This window comes from Eulemur rufifrons, unplaced genomic scaffold (genome assembly GCF_041146395.1).
Source record: "Eulemur rufifrons isolate Redbay unplaced genomic scaffold, OSU_ERuf_1 scaffold_282, whole genome shotgun sequence".
NCBI lineage: Eukaryota > Metazoa > Chordata > Mammalia > Primates > Lemuridae > Eulemur > Eulemur rufifrons.
Window position 1 is genome coordinate 10001 of NW_027183064.1, and position 20000 is coordinate 30000.

Genomic DNA, 20000 nt, shown 5'->3' on the forward strand with positions numbered 1-20000 from the left:
CCCCCAGCCGCAATCCACAGGCGCCAGCACGGGAGCGCCCATCCATCCGCGGCCTGGCACGGGACCGGGTGGAGGGCCGCACGCTCACAGGGGATGGGGAGGGGGCGCGAGACGGGCCGCACCACCACCCCCTTCCCCCAGCGCACACCGGGGCGACCCGCGGCCGGGGCACGCAGCGCACACACGCGGGCGCCCTTCACAGCTGGAACGCCGGCCCGGCCCGGCGTGACCCTCCCCCAGAGTTCAGGGGGGAGGCGCGGACCACGTTAGGCGAAGAGTGGCACTCGGCCCCCACCGCGGGGGCCGGCGGACCGCTCCCCCCCACGGCAGGGGAGGAGGGAACTCTGCCCACGCACAACTGGCAGCCGCAGGGGCGGCGGCTGACGACGCGCAGAGAGGCGGCGGGCTGGGGGATCCGACAAACCCCAGAAGAGGACACGCCTCCATGATCGCTAGAGAAGACGCTTTCTCGCCGAAGGTGGATCGCCCCCGACCCCCGGTCGCCCCCGTAAGGGCCCTGGGCGGAGGCGTTCAGGCACGCCCTGGGGGAGGTGTGGGGGGGGTCTGCGGCATGGGGCAAAACACGCACGGTTGGCGACTCCTGAGCGTTCGCGGTCGGGGCCCCTGGTCCAAAAGCCCCCTCACTTCGAGGGGAACACTCCCCCGTCGGTATGGGAGAGGGGTCACCGAGGCAGACCAGGCCGGTGGCAGAGGCCCCCCACGGGGCCGGCCGGCACCACGTCGCCGGCCCAGCCCCACCACGATCGCCCACACGACCGTGCAACCACCCCCCCCTCGGGCAGGGTGGGAAGAGCACAAGCCGTGCGCTCGCCTTTCGAAGTCCGCCACGCACACATCGTGGGGACGCCGAGACAACGCCCCCCGCCCGCCCACGCAGCGCAGGAGGATGCCTCTAGGCTTGCCCGCCTCGACCCCCCCAACCCCAAGCACGCTGCTCGAGGGTGTACCCAACGCAGCAGACGCTGCAGCGGCGACCAGAGGGGGGACGCCGGGAACGAGGACGACAACCACCGCTCGGTTTCGGGCACCTTGGAGAACAACCCGGTGCGCTCCGGGGGCACCACAAAAGGGCCACACAGACCCAGCAGCCGCGCGCCAAACGGGGCGCGCGACCGGGCGGGCGGCACGGCCCCGCACCCGTCCGTCGCGGGCAGGGGGGACCCCGGCCAGGCAACAGCCACACAGGGCGAGCGAGGGCTGCCCGCTGCGTCAAGAGGACTCACGACCCCCCGCCAACGCCACGAGGCCGAGGGCGGGGCGACCGCGGTCGGGCCGGATAGTCTCGCACCCGCGCCTCCCACGCACCGCCCACAGGCGGGGAAGGAGAGGTGAGGTGCCCGCGGGCAGAACGAGAAGAGCGGCCACCATTCACCATGAATGGACCGTCCCTCGCCTGGCACGCGGCTCAAGGCCCGGGAGAGCGCGACGTCACCACATCGATCAGGCCCCGAGGACGGGGAGGGTTGGGGGAGGTCAGTCAGACCGGCGAGGACAGCGATCGGAGGAGCCCGCTTCAGCCTCGCCAGCCCCGCCTCCCAAGCACAACCCAAAGACGAGGACCGCCTGACACGCAACGGCACAGAGCCAGCGGGGTAAGGGGGAAGGTTGCCGCAAACCTCCCCCCCTCCCCCGGGTGCCGTCTCTCGAGGGGACAAGAGACCAACGCGAGAGGCGGGCACCACCGTCGGGACACTCCGACGCCCTAGAGCCGGCGCGCGGGCCCAGGCGGTCAGCTCAAAGGGAACAGGGCAGGGCGCTGGATCCCCAGGAACCCAGAACCCTGTCCGCGTGCGGAGGCCCAACCCCTCCAGCGACAGTCGCCGAAGGACAGCGTGTCAGTACTAACCTGCAGGCGGAAGATGACGATATGAGGTGATCAAAAACACCGCGCAGGAAGACGGGGACCGAGCCACTTGAACACGCCTGCCCCCACGACACTCGACACGGCCACCTGTCCCCAGCAGGTCCCCAGCGCCAGCAGACAAGGGGCACTCAGGGACATCTGGTCGGCCCCCGTGGCGTAGAGGGCCAGGGAGGCCCTCACCGTCCACGCGCGCCACCCAGGGCCCAGCACGGGGACTTGTGGAGGAGAAAACATCGGGACGGGACCGCCACGGCCCACGAGCGGCCGCGGGCCGACAGGGGTCGCCCTCGCCGGCCACCCAGGGCCACCCAGGGCCCGGTCCCCGGCCCCAGCACGGGGACTTGTGGAGGAGAAAACATCGGGACGGGACCGCCGCGGCCCACGAGCGCCCGCGGGCCCACAGGGGTCGCCCTCGCCGGCCACCCGCGCCACCCAGGGCCACCCAGGGCCCGGTCCCCGGCCCCAGTCCCCGGCCCCAGCACGGGGACTTGTGGAGGAGAAAACATCGGGACGGGACCGCCGCGGCCCACGAGCGCCCGCGGGCCGACAGGGGTCGCCCTCGCCGGCCACCCGCGCCACCCAGGGCCCGGTCCGCGCCCCCAGAGTAGGACTCGGAAGAAGCCACGGACGACTGGGTGCCACTCACAGGGCTGTCCCTGCCTCCTGAGCGGGAACCAGGGAAAATGGGTGGGAAAGGCGAGGCCGAGGGAGAGGGACACGCATGCACGGGACGGCGGCCGGTCGCCGGACACCCCCCTCTCCCGCCCGCGTGTGCCGTCTCCTTCCTGTCCCCGCGGGGTGGGTCGGGTCTCCAAAGCGGCCACAGCGTGCTGGTCGACCTGCCCGGGCAGCCCCGCAAGCCGCCTGGCTGGCTGAGCCTGGAAGCGCGGCGACAACGTCCTCCCGCCACACAGCCCTGCAGGCCCAAGCTCTGCCTCCCAGATGTCCCAGCCGGCGTCCCGGCACGAACCAGATGGCCCCGCGAAGGCTGCTTGCTTCCCGGAACTCAGCCTCGCTCGCATCGGGGACTGTCCCCTGCTTTGCCTGCTGCACCGAAGATTCAGAGGACAAGAGACTTGTAGAAAAGCGGCCGCCAGGTGGAGCCCGACCACAACCGGCGCCAGCCACCAGAGGTCTGCTGCAAAACACGGGGCAACCCTCTGGAGCCCATCATTTCAGAGTCCAGAAGGTCCCCCGGGGGCATCAAACACAGTCCCCCTACTCCCCACGGAAGCCATCGAAAAATGACGGGTCAGTCTAGGGCCACGCCACCCTGAACGCGCCCAATCTCGTCTGATCTTGGAAGCTAAGCAGGCCCCGGCCTGGCTAGCACTGGGATCAAAGAAAGGATGGGTCGGCCCGACCACCGACATCGTCCACCAAACCCGTCTCTGCACAGACCACAACATAGCCGAGAGACAGACAGGCAGAAACAGAAAGAGAGAAAGGGAGAGAAAGGAAAAGAACAGAAAGAAAAGAGACGGAGAAACAGAGAGAGAAAGTCAGAAAGAAGAAAACAGTAAATAAGAAAAGACAGGAAGAGGGCACGGGGAAGAAAGAAAAAGGAAGGGAGGAAGGAGATAGGAAACACAGAAAGACAGAAGGAAAGAAGAAATAAGGAAAGAAAAGACAGGCAGAAAGAAAGAGAATGAGAAAAAGGAAGGAAGGATGGAAGCAGAAAGAAAGAAGAAAGAAAGAAAGACAGACAGAGACAGAAGGAGGGAAAGAAAGAAAAGAAAAAGAAAGGAAATTAAGAGAGAAAAAGAAAGAGCACGGAAAGATGGAAAGAGAAAAAGATAGAGAGAAGGAAGGAGAGAGACAGTATAGAAAGAGACAGAAAGGAAGAAGGAAGGAGAGAGAAAGGAGAGAATGAGAAAGAAAGAAGGTAGGAAAGTAGAAAGGGGGAAGAAAGATGGAAAAAACAGAGATAGAAACACAGGATAACAGGAGAAAGGAAGAGAGGAAAGAAATACGGAAGGAAGGAAGGCAGGCAGGCAGGAAGGAAGACAGGAAGACTGAAAGAAGGAAAGAACAAAGAAGTAAAGAAAAGGCAGAAGGAGGAAGAGAAAGAAAGAAAGGGGGGGGGGGAGAGATGATAGGATGAGAAAACCTTTCTGTCGTGGAATCATAAAACCCCTTCCTATCTTAGGATCATGAAACCCAGGGTGGAACTATGATACACTTCACATTCTCAGAGCACGCCGGCTGGTGAAACAAAGAAAGAAGTCAGGGACAGAGAGAACACATTCACGGGGCCTGGCCGGGGGGCCAGGGTGGGGCGGCCCGAGGCTGTCGCCAGAGCCATCTCTGTGGCAGGACGTCGCAACACGCCTACCGGATTTTCCCATAACGCTCGCCCGCCGCCAGGTGACCCCCGTCATCCACCGATCCAAGTGTCAGCCTGGAAAGGACGGGCTCCCTCGTGGGGGAGGGAGCGTGGGGGCGGGAGTGGGTACACACTGGGTCGCAGGCCTCCTCCCGGCCCCTCTCGGACCACGTCTCTCAGCCCTCGGGCACACTCCCCACCACTAGTCGACCAGAGAGCCCCCGGGGGCGGGGGGCCGGAGGGGGGCGTCCACGGCAGGGAGAGAGGACAGGGACCCATCGGCCCGTGCTAGATGCCACGGGTGGAGGCAGGACCTGCTGAAGACACACGAACAGTACGGAGAGGTTCAGAGCGGGGCCTAGGCGCAGCCACTCACGATGATCTCACAGTTGGACTATCTGTCACGGTGGACCGAAGCGCATGAAGTGGGCGCTCCCGGAAACGGCGTGTGTGTGTGTGTGTGTGTGTGTGTGCGCGCGCGTGTGCCTGTGTGTGGGAGGGAGAGAGAGAGAGAGAGAGAGAGAGATGGGAGAAGACGGTCGGTACATTCACTCACTCCTGTACCCGGGCCAGTCGTTTCTCCCGAAGGACAGAAATCCATAAAACACCCACGTCTAAAGAGTGTTTACACAGAGCTAACCCTAGGTCGAATCAGTCTGGAGTCGAGTGCGGGGAATCCTATGGTCCCAAACTGGGACTCCAGTCCCGGCCCCATAGCAAAAGGGGGTCATTTCTCAGAAAACGCACGCACACAGAATCGGGTAACGTTTATACAATTTTATACCGTGGTAGTGACTTCCTTCCCCGCCCCCGTGTTCTTAGGATCGGTCTCACTACATAGTACTTTTTTTTTTTTTTTCTGAGCTTTATTTTATTTTATTTTATTTTACTGTCATTTCGTTAGAGATGATGGGGAGGGGTGGCGGGGGAGCAGGGCATAGTTCACTCACTGGAAGCCTCAAACTCCTGGGCTCCAGCGATCCTCCTTCCTCAGCCTCCCAAATCGCTGGGGCTACAGGCGTGTGCCACCATGCCCGGCTAATTTTTTTCTATTTTTGGTAGAGACGGGGGTCTTGCTTTTGCCGAGGCAGGTCTCGAACTCCTGACCTCAAGCGGTCGGTCCTCCTCCCCGCCTTGGCCTAGGATTACAGGCGTGAGTCACCAAGCCTGGCCTGGATCGGTTTTTAATAGGTAAGGTCTACGAGACATCCCAGTCCAAACATCGATTCGGTGGGTCTCTACAGGACTCCGGGCGGAGATCCGATCTGGGGTTTACAACGTGGAGAATTAAGGCCTGGCTAGCAAAGAGCCCAGTGACTGAAGAGGGACGATGCTCGTCAGTCGTACAGAGCCTGAAAAGATGCAACACGGGGAAACGTTTCCAGGTTCCTCTCAGAAGAGGATGTCAGATGAGATGCCGAAACGAAAAGAATGGGTTCAAGCCAAAAGGAAAAATAGATAAATAAGTCAATAAATAAAACTACGGGAGACAGCCAGGAGACACTGTTTCCTCAGAAATGGCTAGGAAGCCTCCCAGGATAACCTGGATAGCAGCATATGTTCCTCCTCCTCCTCCGGCTCCCTCTCTTGTGTTCGTGTTTGTTTTCTGTAAACGCCAAGATGGGGCAGGGGTGGGGGACACCACGCCGGGTGGGCGAGCAGATCACCCTTCCCACCACAGGAGGGAGCACACACACACACACACACACCCACCCACCCACCCCAGGTCATCACTCTGTAGTTCCGCGTGAGTGAGGTGAGGCCCGGAACGGTGCTAGTAGCTTTCCAAGTGGTCAAAAAGAATGCACAATAACTGGACCGAGGCCTGTCTGGACGCTGTAAAGGCCCACTTGAAAACTTATGCTTGCTCGCTAGGTGACCGATGTCCGCTTGACCTATGTCTGTAATTGGAAATACGTACCTTGCGGAGATAAAACAAAGCAATTAACTTGTAACTAAGTGTTTAAACTTTCCAGCTGCCTGTCGTAAAATTGATTGTGCTTGCTTAACGCCTGAAAGAATGTTCCTTAATTGGAGCTATCTGTTTCTGTAAACCTGCTCGCTTAAAGACTGTAACCGAAACGAAACGGGGGCCCGAGGCTGGTCCCGGACCACACAGCTGCGGAGTAGGTGGTATAGTGTTGTTTCAACCGCCGTGCCTAAAGTCACGGAGCTCTAGCTTAGGATAGTCTGAAACCTTCCTGCTTTTTTCGGCTCGGGGCCATTCTCTGTACCTGTACCCTAACAGGGCAGGGGGTGGTCGCTGGCCAGCTAATGTGGACTCATGACTTGGCTCAATTCGGTCTCTAGGTTGTCCTGTCTCGCACTCCGTACTATAACAGATGCCACACCGGTTCAACCCAGCTCTGAAGGAAAGAAATGCCGAGCGTTCCACTAGCCGGAGGAAGGCAAAACGCACCTCTGCCTTCCTCTGAGGGCACGTCTGAGTGAACGGGTCGTTCTCCCTGCCCGTCACCCCAAGCCCCTCATCCCGGACCCCACCACACCCGGCCTTGACCTCCTCGGCCCTGCCCACCAGGCCCCATCATGGCCTCTGGAGCCTGGGCTCTCTCTCTCTCCAGGCACTGGCACTGCCCCCCGCCCCCACCCCGGGACCTGAGATCCAGGGCCTCTGTCTCCCAGGCCTCCCAGCTGTCTTGACTTGCGGACTCAGTGCCTGCTCTGCCAGAGAGACCTCTTGCTGCGGGGTGGCTCTCAGTGGCTGCATCTCAGCGGTCTAACGTGTCCCCCACCATCCACGTGGCCGCCGGCGTCAGGCTTCGGTGCCGTAGTGCCACCCTGCCTCCCTTCCGGGGGAATCCCACGCTGCCTCAGGCCCATTATGACCTGGAAGAGGCTGCACCTGTGGGGTCTGCCCATTTCCACTACCCCCCCCCACACACGTCACCCCCCGGTCCCCCCATAGGGGTTAGGAAGAAGGCAACACTTTCTGGTACAAGGGTTGAACTGAAGGGGCGAGTGAGTGGCCACCTGGCAGGGGCATCGCAACAGATGGCTGAAGAAGTCAGCCGCCGAGTGCAGAAATGTCACGGAACTTGGGGTGCCACTGCCTTGCTGAGATAGGGCCAGGGCAGGCTTTAAAAGGCTAAAATTCTGCCTGCCTTTGGTACGTTAATACAGAACCCATGGTCCTTTCTAATTTTTGATTCCCGGAGAGGCAGGAAGTATTCCAAATGGCCATGCCATGGCTTTTCTAAATTGCCCACAAGGCCTTCTCCGACCCAGCGGGTCAGGGGTTTGCTTTGGTGTTACATCGTGGTAAAAGAGACATCCCACAGCAGTGACCATGTCCATCGACTCCGTCGGCGCTCTCAGGCTCGTAGTCCCACTTTTCAGACAAGCCTGGATGGCCACTCCGTGTCACTCTTTGCCAAATGCCAGCCACTCTCCTCCCCGCCCCGCATCCCCCATTTGGCCACCACAACTCTTCATCCCCAGGCGCCCTCCGGTAAAGTGTGCTCCTGTCTGTACACCTACTCCGTTGGGGGCGGGGGGGGGGGGCGGGAGGTGGCACAAGAGGTGGCTGGTGGCCGGAGCAGGCCCGCCACCTTGAGTGTGTGGAACAGCGCTGAGGATTTCCTAAGGGAAGAAAGAGGGTGGGGAGAGCGAGAGAGCATCTCCTCCTCGTGAACCTCACAGATGATTGAGGACAAACAGGCCTGCACGGGGAGGGGGGGGGCAGGGAGGGTGCCGAGTCTGCACCAGAGAAAATGGCTTTGTGGGGGGGTGGGAGGGGAAGAGGGCAGAAAGATTTTCTGTCTTTTTAAAACTTCCCCCAGGCTTTTGGGAACTTGCAGCCCGGCCTGCATCCCTGAGGCACGTTAACTCTTTGGTTATAACTCCAGGTGGCCCCCAGGGTGGGCGGCCCACAGAGTTCAAGGGATTTCTTCTCAGCAGAGACGGGACCTTTAGAACAGCTAACTGCAGTAATTGCCTGAAGCTGAGAACCAACCCTCCCTCCTTTAAAAACCTCTGTATTTCTGCCTAGGCCTATGTTCACGAAATTTGGGGGTTTGAGACTGAGAAGCTCTACCCTATTTATTTCCTCCTTTGTCAGCAAAGTAGACTCTCTGTTTTCTTACTCCTCATACCGCTTGTCCTCGTTATTCGGCCTCGTGGACAAGCAGCTGAGCTTTCGGTCACAAGTCCACACCCCAGGGTGGAGGGGTCCAATCCACCCCTGTCCAGACCTGGGCCCTTCCTGCCTCCCTCTCGAGACGATCTGTTTGGCAGCCCAGCCGCCTTGGACTGGGCCACAAGGAGGACACAAAGTAAAGACCCAGCCCCCCCGCCCCCCCCCCCCACACACACACACACGGCAGTGGCGGTGGGTGGCAGTTCTCCAAGGGTTTGGGGCTTTTCCTGAGGCAGGAGACGGAGGGGACTGATTTCTTTAGAGCTCCGTCCCCTCCCCCATGCGCTGTGCCGCCTGGAAGCGGCAGCTCGCGGGGCGGGGTCGGGGCTGAAAGCGGCTCCGCCCGAGAGAAGCCCGAGGCGGCTACGTGCAAGCGCGCATGCGCAGTCAGCTCGCGGGGCGGGGTCGCGGCTGAAAGCGGCTCCGCCCGAGAGAAGCCCGAGGCGGCTACGTGCGAGCGCGCATGCGCAGTCAGCGCAGTGAGTGGAGGAGGGGTGGAAAACGGCGGAAGGGCTCCGCCGGGGGCCCGGCCATCTGTGCGGCCAGGCTAGGGGTTTGCCTCTTGGGCCGGGAGCTCGTACCCCGCCCCCAGCCCGCAGGCAATCCCGAGGGGCAGAAGCACGACTTGCTGGGCACCTCCTCGGGCGAAGCGGTCGCGGTGGCTGGGTTACGTGGGGCCCAGACGAGTCTCTGGTTCTGGGAGCGGCACCTCCCCCACGCGCCTCTCCTCTTGGGCCTTCACCCCTCCCCCCCCCCCCCCCCCCCGCTCCGGCCCCAGGGGATGGGAGGAGTGGGGGGCAGGGAGACGACCTCAGGGAGGAGCCAGACCAACTGAATGAAAGCTTTTCATGAACTCGTGTGTCTTTGCCAGGGAAACACCATTTCTGGAGTCTATGAACTAAAATAAAATCTTAAGCCGCCCCCCGCCCGCCACCGCCAGCTGACCCGTCCCGTGGTTGGCCCAGGGAACCCTAGAAAAACCCTTAAACCTGAGCTGCTGCCCCGCAAGGACAGGGGAAGTCAGACACCCCTCCCTGATGGAGTCAGATTTTATAACAATGAGATACTGAATGTCCGACGGGCCTAAGGCCAGGCAAGACAAAGCTTAACGCATATCTAGCAGGCCAACCGTTTACTGAACTACAGGGCACTTGAGTTTTGGGTAAACTGTCCAGTGGCTTGTCTGTGATTAGCAGACCTCCTTACCTTAACTGAAAACATGATGCAAAGCCTTTAGGCAGAGGTTCATTTATGTCATCAATTGCAAATCAAAGAATCTTTAAACCCAGCTGTAAACCTGTAAACACCGCACCCTCCCTCCCCCGCCCCCCCCCAACTGCCAGATGTCCTGCCTTTTCAGCCCAGACCAATGTACCCCTTCCATGTTTTGATTTGTGATTTTACATGTAATTCCTGTCTCCCTAAAATGTATGAAGCCAAACTGTAACCCACCCCACCACAATGGGTCCGCTTGCTCAAGGCTTCTTGGGCGTAGCTCTCTGGGCCATGATCACGGCCGTTGGGCTCAGAATAAAACTCTTTAAATTATTTTGCAGTGATTTGGGGTTCTTTTCCATGGACGAGTCAATCGTGTTCACATTATTTTAGCCTTGGGAGCTTTTTCTTTTCTATTATGTCTGATCCTGATCGCTAGCCAGGTATTCATTCATATTTTTGGTTGGTGGTGGTGCTCAAGCTCGTCTTTGTACATCCCAGATTGGCGTAAGCCACCGTGAATATGTTTTACACCTTCCAAGAGCTAGCGCTTATTGCCGTATCATAACCAGGGCTCGCAGCAATTTTTCTTTTTTTTTTTTTAAAGCTGCTTCCACTTTCCACCTAGGTATACATACGAGTATCCCCTTTAAATGAATGCTTGCATCGAGGAACCAGGAAGTGGTTTTTGTTGTTGTTGCTGTTGTTGTTTTCCCCCAGTCATTTATCTGCTCCTCAACCCTCATTATTTATCACACACACACACACACACACACACCCCCACCCCATCTCTGTAGAAAAGCTCACGGAGATTGTTCATCCACCGCGTGCTTTCTGTTGACAGTATCTGAGACGATAAGGAGCACCATGCATTCTGTTCTAAGAGAAAAATTGCATATATCAGTATGATTATATTTTACTTCTTGTGTGAATTTAGTGGATCTCATAAAAGCTGATCTTGATTTTCACAGCAGAGAAAAGTGGGCTTCTGTTTTGGTTTTGTTTTTGTTTTTCTGGAGGGGTGGTGTCTTCACATAAGTGATCATCTTTACAAGTATGCTATATGCGAGAAATTTCAGAAAGCTGCAAAGAGTGACTTGTTGACAATGCTTGCATTGAATGATGTATCTGAATCTGTGAATCGAAGGGGTCAGCATCTGACCAGAAAGCACTGTTAGAAGAAGAGGGGTTTCGGGTCTTTTCCTAAATTGTATCTGCCTAAGGCGGAAAATATTTCTGTTTCCCTATGACATGGTATTTTCCTCACAAGCAGTGTTAATGGCTCCATATGTCTCTAGACTGGCTGCAGAGCAGAGACTCCATGGTCTCCACTACTTGACTCTGTCTGTCCAAGAATGGCCTCCACAGCTCTCCTCTGTGAGATATCCACTCTCAGAGGTGGCACGGTATGGTGGGTAGGGGGATATGCTGGATTTTGAAAACTCAGAGTTTGAACTCCAGTGCTTTATTTCTTAGCAACATGAACTTTGTCAGATCACATCACCCTGCTGAAGCCCAGTCACCTAAAGGGTAGAAAATGCAATGGATAGATTGACGCTTCTCTTCTCTTCTCCTCTCTTCTTTCTCTCTTTCTTTCTTTCCTTGTGTCTTCCTGTCTCTGTCTCTCTCTCTCTCTCTCTCTCTCTCTCTCTTTCTTTTTGTCTTTTTCTTTTTTTTCTTTTGACGGGCCCTCACTCTGTTTCCCAGACTAAAGTGCAGTAGCATCATCATAGATCACTGCAACTTCAAACTCTTGGCCTCAAGCGATCCTTTCCCCCTAGGCTTCCCAAAGTGCTAGGATGCAGTTTTATTTTTATCTGTGACACCATGGGAGGAAATATCTTTTAGGGTCATAGGGTCAGAAATTTAGATCTCTTCTTTGAACTCATGGTAGCGGCTAACTGGGATTTTCAGTGTGTAAACGTAAGCCACTTGTAATTTCACCAGTACTCCCGTTACTTGTCATCTATTCAGGAGGTGAACTCTTCTTCCCCTACCATCTACTGTTCAAACGCGTTGGCCACAAGGATAATTTGAATATCAGATTCAGAGCACAAATAATTAAGGTCCTGTAGCGTTAATAAGTAAAAGGGGCCACACACAAACCTGTGGAAGTCTGTGTCCCTTCCAGTTTTTTTGTTTGTTTGTTTGTTTTTGGGCCCCCCCCCCCCCGAGACTGAGTCTCACTCTGTTGCCCGGGCTAGAGTGAGTGCCGTGGCGTCAGCCTAGCTCACAGCAACCTCAAACTCCTGGGCTCAGTCGATCCTCCTGCCTCAGGCTCCCCAGGAGCTGGGACCACAGGCATGTGCCACCATGCCCGGCTAATTTTTTTCTATATATTTTTAGTTGTCTGGACAATTTCTTTCTATATTTTTAGTAGAGACGGGGGCGGGGGGTCTCACTCTCGCTCGGGCTGGTCTCGAACTCCTGACTTTGAGCGATCCTCCCGCCTCGGCCTCCCAGAGTGCTAAGTTTACAGGCCTGAGCCAACGCATCCGGCCTGTGTCCATTCTTTAATGTTGTGTGTTGCTCAGTTATGAAAAGGCAAGGGAACATAAAATCCGAGTTTTAGGGATGACTTATAGGCTCAGTATTCTTTTTTTTTTTTTTTTTTTTTTGCCTCCTCTAAGCCTATGTGAATATCAAGGAGGGTAAAAAATTCAGTGTTCTCAGTTCAGTGCCCAACCAACCTCTGTTTCCAGAGTAAAAATTGAGCATCCTATTACACCTTTATTTCCCTTTGGTATGCTAAGGCCCAACTCGGCAGAGAGGTCACTGTTTATTCTCTTGGCTAAGATCACATGTGCCATAGTCTGTCTGCTTTGTCTCCTTTAGGGGTAATCATCCAATCTTACCCGGGCCCCTCACATCCTCGTGACAATAGGCCTCCTTGGTTTACTGAAATAGAAAAGACCGGCTCATCAGCAATGTTTGATCGGTTGCTTCAGAAACAAATGTTGTTCTGCTTTCTTTACTATGTTTTTTTTTTTTTTTTCCTTCTTTCTTCCGTCAGACCCAATCCGATATAGGTGGGAGAGAAGGTAACCGGAGCCTCTTGAAAAACCGAAGTGAACCAAAGCGAGCTCACAGATTCAGATAGAAATCAGGAGGAAGAAAAATTGAGAGATAACATGGATTTTCTGTCTAGCGGGTGTTCTCACACTTCAATTTTACCAGAAGCGTTAGGTAGGATGACGATGACGATAATTGTGACAAACACTATTCTCATTGGACAGATAAGGAGGCAGGCTCAGAGTGACGAGTAACCTGGGCCTAAATAGATCGCTAAGAAGCATCATAGTGTGTTCCTTGGTTACGCTGTTTTGTGAAGCTCAAAAAGTTTGGGGTGCGCGTGCGCGTGCGTCCATGTGCGTACGCAATCATAGGTGTTCTAGTAAAACGGATATGAGGTAGGATTTCCCATACCTTCAATGATTTCATGTCCTGCAGGAACATAATGTTCCGGGATCAGGTTTTTATTCTGCCTTCTGTGCCACATGCTCAACATGCCTGTGACTTTACAGCCGAGACTTGCTCAGGGGGAGCCCATTCTCATCTTCTGGGAGGTTCTGCTAATCTTTAAAAGACAAGGACATAGGAAGATGATCCTATAACAACGACTGTGACCACGATTAAAGGCTTACTGTTTACCACGCGTGCTTCTGTGGGCTTTGCCTGCATTTGCTTTTTCACTCTGCACAATATCCCTGTGGGGTAGGCACCATGATTTCTGCATTTGCAGATGAAGAGGCTGAGGCTCAAGAGGATGTATGACTCGCCAAGTTACCAAACACGGAGTGTCGTCCAGGTAGCCAGTCCAGGCCCCCCGGCTCTGCAGCCACTCTGCAATGCTGATTCTGAGCCTGACCGTTTCATCACTGGTGGCTCCCTGAGAACCTTGACTCGGCCCCCTTCCTCAGTTCACTTGGGAAACATATTCATGTGTGTGTATTTCTCTCCTTCCCTCTCCCACCCCCCCCCCCCGTTTTAGTTTTTATTATTTTGAAAAGTGCATAGAACGATAAAAACTTTAAAAGTAGGAAAAAGCTTACGGAACACATAAGGACACAGAGAAAGAAAATATCTGTGTACAACAGTGCAACGCATTTGTGTTTTAAGTCGTGGTGTTGCAAAAGAGTCCAAAAGTTTAAAAGAAAGAAAGAAAAACAAACAAACAAACAAACAAAAAAAAAAAAGCCAAACCACCATGGAAAAGTTTATGAAGTGAAAACACTTACAGTAAGCTAAGGTTAATGTATTATTGAAGAAAGAAATTTCTAAAGGTAAATGTCGTGTGGCCTAAGTGTCCAGGGTTTATGAAAACCTACAGTAAGTAATGTCCTAGGCCTTCACATTCACTCACCACTCACCGCCAACTCACAGACTCACCCAGAGCAACCTCCCGCCCGCCCTGCAAGCTCCATTCACCGTAAGTGCCCTGGCCAGGTGTCCCACTGCACAGAAACCTATTAGACTGCATTTCTTCCCATTACTATCAGTAGTTGTACATTTCTTAGGACTGTAGGCCTACGATACACCTCCAGGCATAGTTAGGGGTTGGGAAGAGGAGGGAAGAGGCCATTCTTCATTTATTTTTTTTTTTTTTTTTGTTGAGACAGAGTCTCACTTTGTTGCCCAGGCTAGAGTGAGTGCCGTGGCGTAGCTCACAGCAACCTCAAACTCCTGGGCTTAAGCGATCCTACTGCCTCAGCCTCCCGAGTAGCTGGGACTACAGGCATGCGCCACTATGCCCGGCTAATTTTTCTATATAGATTTTTAGGTGTCCATATAATGTCTTTCTATTTTTAGTAGAGACGGGGTCTCGCTCAGGCTGGTCTCGAACTCCTGACCTTGAGCAATCCACCCGCCTCGGCCTCCCAGAGTGCTAGGATTACAGGCGTGAGCCACCACGCCCGGCCCATTCTTCATTTATTAATTGGGTAGCATGGGGGCAGGGGAGGCAGTTTCCTCCTTCTCCCCCTCTTGTTTTTCTTTATTCCTCTCCCAGTTCCCCCTTCCATCGTCTCGATGGATTTGGATGAGACGTAGACATTTTCTACGTCAGGCCTTAATCATACCGAGGGAGCAGGAGAAAAGTAAGCCGCCTACCATGACACGATGGAATGGAAGTTTGTCAGCCATTGACTGCTGTGGCATTCCGACATTTAGTGTCTTCAGGACATTCTATATTTCTGCTATCCCACTAGAATATATCTCCTCGATCACTACTGTGTGGCCACATCCCAGCTGTTTCGTGAGCCACCCTCAATGTTCGTGACGATGTAGTGTGGGGACTCCCTCCGTCTGGTGCCTTAAACTCGCACATTTGGGGTTTTGTATCAGGATAGCAAAGCGATCACCTTTAAATAACCTGGCTGGCCATGGTGGCTCATGCCCGTGATCCCGGCAACTTGGGAGGCAGAGACGGGAGCGTGACTTGAGCCCAGCAGCTGGAGACCAGCCTGGGTAACACGATGAGACCTCATCTCTACCAACAAAAAAAAAAAAAAGAAAAATTATGGCGGGTGTGGCAGCATTTGCCTATAGTCCCAGCTACTCAGAAGGCTGAGGCAGAGAGGATCACTTAAGCCCTGGATTTGGAGCTTGCTGTGAGCTACAATCAGGCCAAGGCGGCCTGGGAGAGGACAGAGTGAAAGAAATCCTGTCTCAAAAAAAAAAAAGAAAAGAAAAGAAAAGAAAAGAAAGAAAACAAGACCGATAACACAACACAACTTAGAAGACTTGGTGTTACCGAAAGCTCGGCCACTTGCCCACGAGGCCGAATAACGAGGACAAGCTGTTTGAGGAGGAAGGAAAGAGAGAGTCTATTTTGCCGGTAAAGGAGAAAATAGGGTAGACCTTCCCATCTCAAGCCTCCGAATTTCCCGGAACATAGGGCTAGGCAGAAATACAGAGCTTTTAATGAGGGGGGGAGGGGTTCTCAGCTTTAGCGTTGATTGTGGTTAATTATTTCAATCGTCCAGGCTCTGCCAAAAACAAAGCCTGTGAACTCTGCCGGCCGCCCACCTGGGGGGGGGGGCGGGGCAGGGGACCACTTGGGAGTTTTAAGAAAAGATTTAACCTGCCTTGGGGACATAGGCCAGACTACAAGCTCCCAAAAGTGGTGGTGGTGGTGGTGGTGGTGGTGGGGAGCGTAAAACGACAGAACGTCTTTCTGTCCTTTATTGGTTTCTCCTTTTTCCCCCCTAGGTGCCAAAAGACCTGAGACTGATGCCGAAAAGAAATAGGTACAGGCGCCCACGTGCACACACAAAGATATACGATCGAATACATCGTGTTGACAGTCGGGGAAACTGGAAGATGATGGGGAAGTATCACGAGCAACTTTGTATTTCTTCCAGGACAGGAAAATGGACACGAAGAGAAAAATTCATCGTTCTCGGCGTAGGATAAAAAGCCACATCTTGTTACTTAATATAATTCATTCTGTGATTTAAGTTTTTATACGATATGATATTCGATAAGCCTAAAACACAAGATAAAAGAGAAACAAACAAAAGGGAAAAAATAAAAATAAAAAAGACGACGGGCAGAGGCCTACGGTCCCGGGAGGAGGCAGAGAGCGGGAGGAGGGGCGCCTCCCGCAGACAACAGGGCGGGTGGGCGGAGACCCGCTAGAGGCTAGGGCTGCCCCGGGCGGGCCCAGAGCTGCGGGCCCGGGAAGAAGAGGGTGGGACCGTCCGGACCGTGCTCTCCTCCCCGCCCTCCACACCTCCCGGGAGTCAGCTCTTAAACTCCCAACGTCACCTGACTTTCCGGATCCCGAGGTCTGATCAAAGTGGCCGCTAGGTGACACCCAGCAACCGCTGCCGGTGTCATCCTGAAAAGAACGGACCCTATGACTGACGGGGGTGGGGCGCACAGTGGGTGGCCCGGCCAGCTCCCCTTCCTCCTCGGAGCGGATCGGATCATCTGGAACTTTATCCAGAGAGGAGAGAGTGCCCCTGGGTGTGTGCTAGAAGCCGGAGGGTTGGGGCAGGGACCTACCCAAGAGAGAAGTAGAGTACAGGGAGTTTCAGAGTTGACCCACTCACCATCTCGCCCTGGTCAATACAAGAGTGGCAATATCTGTCACCGTGGAATGAACACTTGGTACCGAAGACCTTTGTCTATGCTGGCCCCCCTATGCCTAGGGGGGGGCATGTGGCCAGAATCTGACATCCTAAACGTCTTCGTAGAAAGAATTTGGGGGTGGGGGTGGGGGAGAGAGACAGAAAAAGAAAAGAGAGGGGGAAAGAAATGGCTGCCACAAAACTATCAGAACAGAGAAGCGACCGATAGGGCCTATCTGGTTAAGTTCTTTCCCTACCCAGAGAACGACTTGACGTAGCTGACGTCACTGCAGTCAGGCCACGTTCCGGTGGACACAGAGAGTCAGGGATAGAATTTCACGCTCGGCACTGTCTCTCGGGACAGCGGGAAGGTGGAGGGTGGCTGAGGGTTCTATGCTCCTTTATCACACACCGTCAGGTAGGTCAGGTAAAATTGAGGACAGATTTCCAGTGTTTCGAGAAAGGAAGAGCACTCGTGCAGGCCATCTATCTGTACGTGGGAGAGTGTCCCCGAAAAGTGGCTTTCAGTGCCGGGATGTGCCTAGGCCAAGAAGGTACACGATCCTGAGTGAGAATGGTCCGTCCCATCGAGTCAGTCGGTAGGAGGCCACCGGGTCGAGACGGAACTGCCCCCCCACCCGCCCCCGCCCCCGCCCCCGCCCCCCAGAGCAGACAGACTCAGAATGGAGTCACTCGGTGCCAGTGCCCTGCCCGGGTGCCCCATCATTCAACCGAACTGGGAAACAGGTGGGCTTTCCGACCCTCGGGAGGGAGCTTCACCGGCGGGCGGACAGATCAGAAGGGGCCCGGCTCCCTTGAGCGGGCAGGCTGGGGACGGTCGGTGGGGTCTCTTGACAGGAGGCACCACGGAACCCTTGAGGCAATGTCGGGGGCACCTATGTTGCGGTCCAAAGCTAGCGTCTGAGAAGTCGTCCCGAAAGCATGATGGCGTCAACAAGTCCCCTCCGTTCAAGAAACGAGATTCATTTCTAGAGGAGGGCCACCCCCGCGGGAGGACCGTAGGCTTCCTGTGGACATTCTCTTCAAAAGGCAATTCACTCAGCGGAGTGAAAATCGGAAAAATCGCTGTCCTCTGACGCAGCTGCAGAGAAAAGATGGCACCAAAATCAATGAAACACACACACACACACACACACACACACAAACACACCTCCTCCCATCTGAACGAGCACTCCGGACGGTCACATAGGGAGAGCGACGGGCTCTCTTCCCCCCCCCTGTGGTTTTCTACCTTTTGTTGCGGTTTTTTCCCTCAGTGGATAGAGGAGGAGACACAGGGGGCTCAGCCGGCATGCGAGTGGGTTTATCATCCTCTGTGAGTATCAACACGCGACACCACCTAAGTGAAGGAACACACCGGTGTTTCATGTGATGTGGCTCAATGCCTGGCAGATACGAGCCTTTGCAGGCCTCCTCGTGATCGACAGGACGTCGCCTTGGACACGGACACATCTTGTCCCTCCCTCCCGAGGCGATAGGCGGTTCCGTACCTCCTCGGGGCCAGGGCACAGTCTGCCTAGGCACCTACAACACGTGTGGCAACAGCCTCGATGGCTCTGCCATGAGAACGAACTCCCGTGGCACGGGGGTGGGGTGGGGGGGGGTCGGGTGCTGAAGAATTCAGCTGAGTGAAGGAATGCCACGGGATTCAGAGTGCCATCGGTGGGCTGAGAGGCGAGCAGGGCGGGCTTTGAAAGGGTAACATTCTCCCTGCCTTCCGTCTGGCTGTGAATACAGAACGTACACGCCAGGCGGGGTGGCTCACGCCTGTAATCCTAGCACTCTGGGAGGTAGAGGCGGGTGGATCGCTCAAGGTCGGGAGTTCGAGACCAGCCTGAGCAAGAGCGAGACCCCCATCTCTACTAAAAATAGAAAGAAACTATATATCTAAAAATATATACAGAAACAGTATCTAAAAATATATACAGAAAAATATTAGCCGGGCACGGTGGCGCATGCCTGTAGTCCCAGGTACTCGGGAGGCTGGGGCAGTAGGATCGCTTGAGCCCAGGAGTTTGAGGTTGCTGTGAGCTAGGCTGACGCCACGGCACTCTAGTCTGGGCAACAGAGTGAGACTTTGTTTCAAAAAAAAAAAAAAAATATATATATATATATATATATATATATATAAAAATATATATACACACACACACACACACACACACACACGTATATCCAATTAGCTGGGCATGCTGGCACATGCCTGTAATCCCAGCTACTCGGGAGGCTGAGGCAGTCTGATCGCTTGAGCCCAGGAGTTTGAGATTGCTGTGAGCTAGGCTGACGCCATGGCACTCTAGCCAGGGCAACAGAACGAGAGACTCTGTCAGAAAGAAAAGAAGAGCGAGAGCGAGAGAGCGAGAGAAAGAAAGAAAGGAAGGGAGAGAAAGGAAAGAGAAGGAAGGGGGGGGGAGAGAGAGAGAGAGAGAGAGAGAGGAGAAAACTATTAAAAAATTCGGGACCAGATCCATCGGTCGGTACTCAGAAGCGTGACGATCGGGTGTTCCCGAGCACGTGTGAGATGTGTCTTCTCCCTGACGCCGCGTTTCCTCCACACACACATCACCCATCTGCCGTGGAAAAAAAGCAACAAAAAGAGAGAAAGAGATTAAGAAGGGAAAATGGAAACAGGGCAAAAGAGGAAGAAAGAAAGAAATTTCGAAAAAAAGAGACCAAAGTCACAGCGAGAAGGAAGAATACTGAGCCCAGAGCGACACCTAGTGACCACACCGTCACAAGCACCCTAGGGCCCCAATTCGCCAGAGACATCTGGTGGACCCCAGGGCAACATGTGGTCGACCCGGGGCCATGGCGTCTGCAGCCGATTCCCAGGCGGGCACACGAGCCCGGGGAAACTCATTCTCAGCGCGGGGAGGAGGGGAGGGGAAATAATAGCAAAGTCACACCAGATCCCTTTCTAGTTCATAAACGTGTTGATTGCGTGTTCACGCGCACGTGTGAGAAGGGCCTCCTGGTGTGTCGGCACGTCACCCGCGTGACGTGAAACCATGAATCCGGGGGGGGGGGAGCGGAAAGGCGGGCAGGAAAAGGCAAAGAGAGAATAGATAAAATGAAAGGACCAAAAAGAAAGTCACACAGCAGGGTAGGGGAGTGAGAGCAAGTCGAGAGACTGCAGACAGAAACTCCGAGAGGAGAGGAATGCTCCGGAGCGCCCCCTCGCCCCGCGCGAGAAGAATACCGATCGCAGGGTGACCCCTAGGGGCAGCGAGGCCAGAGAGACCAAATCCGTCCCGAAGCCTCCCTGTCAGGACGACAACCACAGACCAGACATCTGGTCAACCACCCAAGGACCAGACATCTGGT

General features: G+C 55.0%; 1 pseudogene; it reads left to right on the forward strand.

The window, feature by feature from the left end:
* Window positions 1-19585: 19585 nt before the first annotated feature.
* On the forward strand, window positions 19586-19677 carry LOC138380123 (small nucleolar RNA U13; annotated as a pseudogene).
* Window positions 19678-20000: the final 323 nt, after the last annotated feature.